This window comes from Otolemur garnettii, unplaced genomic scaffold (assembly GCF_000181295.1).
Source record: "Otolemur garnettii isolate 467f Iridium unplaced genomic scaffold, OtoGar3 scaffold00203, whole genome shotgun sequence".
Classification (NCBI taxonomy): Eukaryota; Metazoa; Chordata; class Mammalia; order Primates; family Galagidae; genus Otolemur; species Otolemur garnettii.
In genome coordinates, this window is record NW_003852598.1 from 1,446,949 (window position 1) to 1,453,988 (window position 7,040).

Sequence of the window (7,040 nt, forward strand, 5' to 3'; positions counted from 1 at the left end):
CCAGCATGAAATCAGCACTAAATAAACTCTAAATATGTTTATGTTATCATTGTGTGCAGTCATCTTAATTTCTATTCTACCATTTAAAAAAACAATAAGGAGACCAAATGTAGAATGGAGAAAGTTGCTGTAAATGCCTGTGATGGGTGAGATGCCCTGGTGGCCACCATGCTGGTTCATCCTTTCTGGCTTCAACGTGGCTCCAGCCTGCAGTGTGTTTGAAAACCAACAGCCTGTGACATGTCAGTGCTGAGATGATTTGAGGAGTGCTGCAGTCTGCTTGTCGATTACAACTGTATATTTGCCAACTCTTTGTGTAATTAAATCCAGCCAAGGCCTCAGGTATGTTCTTAGCCAGGTCTAATTTATTTAGATGCTTTGTTTTAAAATGAATGCCAGGGTAAAATTTGTTTTGTTTCTTTTGTACCACAAATGCCTTAAAAATCCAATCTTGGTGTCAGTGACAGGTATTGATATACTTTGTCAAACAAGAAATATCTTCAGCTTCTAGAACTAAAAATTCAATGATTTTCAGCAGACTTTCCTAAGATAATAATGTAATTTATCTTTCAGAGAATATTAAAGGCAAGCCTTGAAGGTGAGGGCAAAAAGCCCATTTTTGCCTCAAATTAGAAAGATCATTTAAAGGGAACAGCATTTATATTCATTTGAATTTAACAACCTTGAAAGGCAAAGTTCACATTAGTGATTATTTCTACCCAAGATTTTCACTGACAGAAGAAATAATTACATTTTGTGCTTTGAAAATTAGACCAATCTAATGTTAGGTATGGTGACATGGATGCAGTGAAACCCCAAGGAACCAAAATGTCTGGGAAATGCTGTAGTATGGTTAATTGAATTTTCTGTTTGTTGTATTTAAGCAAACAATGCTTTTATAATTATAAGTAGAAGTCTTTCTAATTGACTGAATGTAACTTTATAACTTAGTTTGGTAAGATCTGAGAGGGTCATCCTTTGAGTAGTATCTCAGACCTACTATAAGATATTGGAGAAAGATTGAGGCTCAATGCGTGCTATGTTGGGATTGTTTCAGGGTTTTATTCTTATGGGAGTGGCAATCATTGCTGGTATTTCTTTATTGTGTATTATTCTTCTTATAGCTTCTGCAATTATAACTTGCTTTCTTCTCAAGTTCATGACTATAATAGGGATATGAAATCTGAACTAATAGAAATTTCCAACCACAATGAATTCTATTGCTTTTTTTTTTTTTTTGAGACAGAGTCTCACTGTGTCAAGTTGAGTTGGTAGAGTGCCATGGTGTCATAGCTCACAGCAACCTCAAACTCTTGGGCTTAAGTGATTCTCTTGCGCTAGCCACCCAGTAGATGGGACTACAGGCACACGCCACAGTGCCCGGCTTTTTTTTTTTTTTTTTTTGCTGTTTTTGGCTGGGACTGGGTTTGAACCTGCCACCTCAGATATATGGGGCTGGCACCCTACTCCTTTGAGCCACAAGCACCACCCCCAGCTATATTTTTTGTTGTTGTTGTTGTTACAGCTGTCATTGATTAGCAGGTCTGTGCTGGGCTCAAACCTTCTAGCTTCAGTGTACGTGGCTGGCACCCTACTCACTGAGCTATGGGCGCCAAGCCCAGAATGCATTCTGGAAGACTCTCTTTGAAGAAGAAAAGGAGGACCCTGTCTCTTGGCTCTTCCTCTGTGAAGATCTGGTAGAATTCTGACAGAAGGTACAAGTGTCTAGGCAAAAATGTGATATTGGCAAAATTTGCTTTCACTATGTTTTCCTGGGTTCTTTGGTTCTCTCATCTCCCTGGAACTGCCAATGGATTATCAAGTCTTTTCTGTAGGTTATTGAGGGGAGTGGGGGACAGGACAAGTATTGAATTCAGGCATAATGTTGAAGATGAGTTATGTCTTTATTTTTACTTCTACATGTTAGATCCACAGATGTTTTTTAATTTCATATAGTAAATCTGCTTTTAAATTAATTCCCCACCCATGAGAAGTATATGTTAGCACTGTACTTCAACTGTCTTTAAACCTGCTCTGGAAATCCAGCAACTTTCCATGGCTTAGCTCACACTGAAATCACTTTGCTGCCAACTGGGCTGTCCTCTCATCTTCTAATATCTCTTCATTCCTCGGGCTTCCACATGGGTTCCCAAATGAACCACAGTTCTTGGCACATCCTCAGACTTTTCTTGATCCTTCACCAAGAACAGAAACCTGGCCAGGAGTTTTTAATTTGCTGCCCTCTGGCATCTTCCAGACCTTATCAAAGATGCAAGGTACTTGCATGAAGAAATGGAATAATGATAGAGTTTGTACATGATTAAGTGACAAAATGACAGATGTTTCAGGAAAATAGAGTAGGAAGGCTGTGCCATGGGTGGGGGAGGGATGCTTGAGCAGGAGTCTGTAGAGGAGACAGTGTGTGTGGTGAAGAGAGAGAAGAAAGAAGGGGATCCCAGTTCATGGGGACAGACTGGGAAAAGAACATCTGTAATGCTAGAAACACTTGGGAATCTGGGGGACAGATGTGGATGGTTAGAGTAAAAGAAGTGGCAGCAGGGAGCCAAGTGGGCGTAGGGATTACTCTGCCAGAGCCAGGCTTCTCCAGCTTGCAGGACTAAGTGAGCAAAAGAGGAGAGTTTACTGTGCCTTAAAATCCCATCCTGCCCCTTAAAGCTTTGCCTCATTGAAGTCAAGACCTATCCTTGGGAGCATGCAATAAGTGGCCTTCATACTAAATGTGGTGAAATAGAGTTGTGACATATTCATATAAAACTTGCTGGATGTTCCTGCTGGACCTTGTCTTTCTTTTCCTTTTCCCCTCCTTCCACCTCACAGGCATTCACACACACACCGTCACCTTCAGGGAGTGGATTTCTGGAAATGACCACTCTCTGCCTTGGCTGGCCAGCCCAGTTTTTAGTGACCAGCCATTGCATTCCCAGCGCGGTGACCGGTTTGCTGAGGGCAGGTGCCATTGCATTTCTTTCTCTTCCATAGAAAAAAATTCTTAAGATCTAGACTTTAGGGAATGGGGAAACATAACAAGAAGATTACTATATTCAGGAAATACAAAATTGATCTTTGTTTTCTGAAATGAAAATAACTAAAGAAAAATGCAGGGGGGAAAAGGATTTTGTGTATTTTCTAAAACACATCTTCATTTTTATTTGGTACTCTGCTTTCATTGCTTTTGTGATTACTACTTGCTTGTGTCTATTCTCCAGTCTTCTTACGCAATCGCTCTTGGTTCTTTGGTGATAGTGTCCTTGCCTCCACTCTGATGTTCCCTCCCACCACGTGGGCCTCACCTAAAGAACCAAGGCTGCGCCAGGAAGTGGGTGGTAAGTGCAGCCTGTTACTGACAGGAACCTCTTCACTGATTCCAGTATTAAGCCTCAGAAGACATAATTGGAGCAGAGGGATGCAATCAATGGTATCCATCAGGCACCACAATATGGGAAGAGCTGATTCTGTGCATGCCATTAGGCCATTATTATACCAAATAATGCAGTTTGAGAAGATAAACCTCAGAGCTTTAAATGGCATCTGGAGGCTGAGTCAGTTCTCCTTGACAGTGCAATTATCTCAGCTTGTTTCAGTCTGCTGAGAGGTAGCAATCATATTTCACCCAGCGTTTCATTGCATTAAAATGTTTTGATACCTGTTTGAATAACATTGCTTTAATGTTAATAAATCCATAATGGTCACACAGGCAGGGGTGGTGTATGAATCACTCTGAAAAGGATGTCCATTAATCAGCTCTTTGGGGTGTATTTCTTTATCCGTTCCCTTCCAGGTTTGGCATCTGTTAGGAAGAAAACAAGCTTCTTTGTAGTCATCTAACATTCCTATTCTGGAATCATTTTCATCTGTATGGTCAAATCCAGATTGTCTTCACAGATGAATGAAATCTAACACATGAGTAATTCAAAGTGATTCATAATTTTTTAAATACCTAAACTGTATCTTCGTTTCTTTTTATTTATTTATTTATTATTTTTGAGACCGAGTCTCAAGCCCGGGGTGGACTTCCATGGCACCATCATACCTACTCTTGAGCTCAAGCAGTGCACCCACTTCGGTCTCCCAGTGTGCTAGGATTTCAGGCGTGAGCCACTGCACCGGGCCTGATTCATTTTTTAAAAGTTCATTTTGCTTTAGAATGTATTTTATATTCAAACATGCCAACATTTGATTTGATAATTTTATTTTAAGAAAAGGATAAAACTATCTAGGGAGACTTCATTTGTCTGGGAAGCTGCCTATTTTTCCTATTCACATTCTATGTTCAACCCTTTAGGACCAATTCAAGATTTCTCTGTTTCAGGGCAGCTTCTGTGGCTCAGTGGCTAGGGCGCTGGCCCCATATACCGAGGGTGGCAGGTTCAAACCTGGTGCTGGCCCAGCTGCGACAACAACAACAAAAAATAGCTGGGCATTGTGGCAGACGCCTGTAGTCCCAGCTACTCAGGAGGCTGAGTCAAGAGAATTGGCTAAGCCCAAGAGCTGGAGGTTGCTGTGGGCTGTGATGCCACGACACTCTATCGAGGGCAACAAAGAGAAACTCTGTCTCTTAAAAAAAAAAAAGAGTTCTCTGTTTCAGGATTGGACAAGAGAAATCATTTTGGAAATCCGAAGGTCTGTTGTCCTTAAAGTTAAGTAGGGAGGGTGTTGAGTATCCATGAAATGGCGACTGTGCTGGTGATGCAACTGTCAAGTTACTGTTATCTCATAATGAGCCTTAAAATGTTATTTGTCTAAGTCAGAAGCACATGCTGTCCTATCAGCTTATTGACATGTGAGCACCACTTAAAATCATGTTTGCAAATGTGTCCTTTAACCATGAGACAGATCATAGCGTAAACAGCATCCTCGTGGGTTTGCATCCTTTATGTAAATTTGGCTTGATACTTGTCCTCTTCCCTATAAAGAGATGCTTTCACCATTGACAAAATGAGAAAATTTGAAGTGATTCAGATTTGAGATCTGTGAGTTTTTTTATACCTGCCTGGTGATTTGATGATGCAACAGAAAAAGGAAGATACGGGTTATCATGGACAGATTCGCGGCTCTCTTTTAAAATGTCAAATCAAATGGAGATTTTTGTTTTGTTGTTTTAAGCTTGTTTGACCTTTATCAAAAAGCAACTCTGAATAGAAAATGAGTCACTATAGAATGGTTATACAAAAAAGAGATTTTTTTGAGTCACTATAGAATGGTTATACAAAAAAGATTTTATTAACTTAGCCAAGACTTAAGCCTGGAGAACCACTGTGATCAGCTTTCACTACTCCTGTTACAAATATTTCCCTGCACCTAGAGTGTGGTGTGCCTGGTGGAATGTGGTGATTACAGACATGCTGCAGAGAACTTGCTTCCCCGGGGAGCTTAAGAGTCATATGAAACCTGCTCAGAAACCAGCGAAGGCAGGCTAGAATGACGGCAGTGTGGCAGGTGCTCGCCATAGATGCTGCCTAGACTCCATGGGGGAGAGTCCAGATCAGCAGGCTTGCTGAGATGATTCTGCAGGAACGGTGGTGTGGGGCCATGTGCCTTCTTGGAGTCTAAGTACAGACCAGTTCACTGTATGCCCAGCAGTGCTCACACCCACCCGTTTGACCTCTCCATTATGAGTATCCAATTTGTCACCACCTCTTCCTTAACATGCCTCTTCAAAAGGCCTCCTTTGGGGTATATTCCTGCTAGCAATCTGCTCTAAGACCTTACTGCCTCCTGGCCATCAATCATTGTTGTTTTTCCAGCTGCACTATTTAGTTATATACCGAATCATGTTTCTTAAAATGCCCTTTCCACCACATTTATTTCTGCTTTAAAAAAAGAGAGAGAGAGAAAAGGAGAACTGAACCGAAGAGATAGTGTACTTTAGCAAGAGAAAGAAAAAATGCTTGGAAGCGAAAGTAGCATGAGTGATAAAGAGTTAACAGGGACTTTTGGTGAACACTAAAATCCTAATTAAATATGATTTAATTCTGCTTATAGTGGCAGAAAAGGGTTCTTACAGGTCTTTTGTCTGATTACATCACTTGCTACATTAAATTCATTAGGAATATTAGGCAATGAATAAAGGCCAAAGGAAATGAACCATATTTAATGAATGAAGAATAGTATGGAGAATATTTACTAGCCCAGATGAATAGTAGTAATAAACTGTGGATTCATTTCATTGACACTTTATTTAAATACATGTCTGTTGCTTGTTTTATTCAGAAGTATGGATAGTAGGGAATGAGATTTGCAATGTTATTTGGAACTACTTTTTTTTTTTTTTGAAATACTGCAGCTGATAATCAGAGAATTCTTAAATTATAGGCTATGAATAATGTTTTGAGAGCTCAGCTTCCTTATCTAGTTGAGGTGAGAAGAATGTTTCATGCATCTTTCTGTTTCATTTCGATAATCAGGTGGCTTCACCCATAAATGGAAGGGTGCCTATTCCAAGCCAGCTACCTTTAAGAAATGCACGTGAAGGCTTCATCACGCTGCAGACGTAGAGCCGGGGTTTCCAGTAGCCAAAGGCCTTTGCACAGATACGTGACTATGAAAGATAAACCCTTCCAAAGTTTAAAATTATTCAGTGTTTTCAAAGAGGTAGTCATTGCACTTTTGTAGGAATTTTAATTTTTCAGAGAAATAAAAGCAAAGCAGTCATATCTTTCATCATTGCCTAACCCCTATAAAAGTATATATTAAAATTCATACCATTTCGATATTCATGCCTGTGGCCTTCAAAACTGACTTCAATCCATTCCCCTCCCCAACCCCCAGGAGAAACCACAGTGCAGATAGCAATTAAGAGACTGCTGATTTCTTCCACAAAATGGGCTTTGTTAAAAAAAAAAAAAAATGCCTTTCAAAACCCTCTCCTTACATGGAGTCTGGTCCATGTCATTTCTGCCTTCTCCAGAGGAAGGTGCCTGCTAGGACATTAGCCATTAAAGGCGAGAGAAACCTACTGTATCAGAATTTGTTGTTTTCAGCCTTTGGGTATCAAAAGTTAAATTAGTTTTTTTTTTTTT

General features: G+C 40.2%; 1 protein-coding gene across 6 annotated transcripts in view; it reads left to right on the forward strand.

The window, feature by feature from the left end:
* Nucleotides 1-7,040, forward strand: part of CTNNA2 (catenin alpha 2) — a 1,095,877-nt gene that overhangs the window by 455,795 nt on the left and 633,042 nt on the right. The gene's annotated exons all lie outside the window — the stretch shown is intronic.